Source organism: Elephantulus edwardii, unplaced genomic scaffold, assembly GCF_000299155.1.
Source record: "Elephantulus edwardii isolate Elephantulus edwardi_28Jun2011 unplaced genomic scaffold, EleEdw1.0 scaffold00129, whole genome shotgun sequence".
NCBI classification, from domain to species: Eukaryota; Metazoa; Chordata; class Mammalia; order Macroscelidea; family Macroscelididae; genus Elephantulus; species Elephantulus edwardii.
In genome coordinates, this window is record NW_006399879.1 from 5,413,154 (window position 1) to 5,414,781 (window position 1,628).

Consider the following 1,628-nt stretch of genomic DNA (forward strand, 5'->3'; position numbering starts at 1 on the left):
AAATCTCACACTCTTCTTGGCTGCTCTTTGAGTAAAGGAGTGTTATTATGTGTCATCCATCAGGTGTACTGCAACTCAAAGCAACTCTATGAGCAGATCTGGACCTTGGCCAATCTCATAACATCCTCACCATCTCTGATACACTTGAGCCTATTGTTACAGTCACCACATCAATCGATCTTGTTCAAATCTTTCTCTAGCTGGACTCTCCACATTTCCAGGAATGATCTCCTCCTCCAAGGACTAGCTACTTTTAATCACCACAATAAATGGTCCTTGGTTAAAAAATACTCTCTCTTGATTGTCAGTTTTCTCAGTGATGCCCTGACCGTGGTGGTGGTGTGTACCATAAAGTCAGAATTGACCCGTAGCTGACCCTTCAGCGAGTTTCCAGAGGCAATTAATAGCACAGGAAGAGACTGGCCATCTTACTCAAGTGGAGCAGCTGGTGGATTCGAACCACATGCCTTTGATATCTATAAGTCCAGTTATTGGTGTGTCTGCAATGTGGCAAGGAGTCCTTAGGTGATGCACACGGACAAGTACTTGGCTATGAACTGAAAGTTGGTGGTTTGAACACACGCAGAGGCACCTGGGAGGAAAAGCCTGACTGTGTGCCTCTGAGCGGTGGAAGCCCAGGGAGTGAAGTGACACTCTGATGTTCCCGGGTGCCAAGAGTTGGCATCAGCTCTGTAGCAGCTGATGTTCACGCTGTGTCAAGCTCAGAGCTAACAACAAATGCATCGTCTCGTTACAAATTCACCCCTCACAGCTTGAAGAAAGAGGCATAAAATAGCTAACGATGCCTGGTCTCACAGCACGTGGATCCAGAATGAAGACCGGGCAGCCTATCCCCAGTAGCCTTGGATCCCCAAGTCCCCAGCCAGCACCCCTTCTCCATCCTTTTATTGAAAAGGTCAGGCCTAAGACTGCGCCAAAAACCCAGGGTCCTTGAGCCAATTCATGATGACCCTCAGGGCAGAGCTGCCCCGTAGAATTTCCAAGATCATAAATCATTACAGAATCAAGTAGCCACAGCTGTGTCCTGCAGAACACCTGCTGGGTGTGAACAGCTGACCTTTTCATTCATAGCCATGAACTTTAACCACCACACCACCTGGGCTCCTTCAAGACCACAGTAAGAGAGGCATTTGTAAGGCTTCCTGCCTCTCAGCCCATGGTCCTAGGTCTCAGGTGGCTCCCTGACACCTGTGGGTACATGGGCCACACCTGAGTGTTCTGGAAGGCAGTGAGAGTGATTCCCGTTGGCTTTGGAGTCCAGGCCTTGGAGATACTGCATCTTCCAACCACTAAGATTAGCAGCAGTGCTGTGGTGAAGCGAGTCACGTGACCCAGGGTTTCCCGGTGTCTGTCGTGGTCGCACAGTATCCAACGAGCCTCCTTTTCCTCCTGAGTGGGGCTTCACTCGCTCATTAACTCGGCGAGGTTTTCAGAGGCTGTAAATCACACAGGAGGAGACTACCCATCTTTCTCCCAAGGAGCAGTTGGTGGATTTGAACTGCCTGCCTTTGGGTTGGCAGTGAACTCCTTACCTACTAAGCCAGCAGAGCTTGAGCTGGGTACACTGCTCTCTAAACGCAAGGTGACGTTTCCCAGGGTGCCACCAT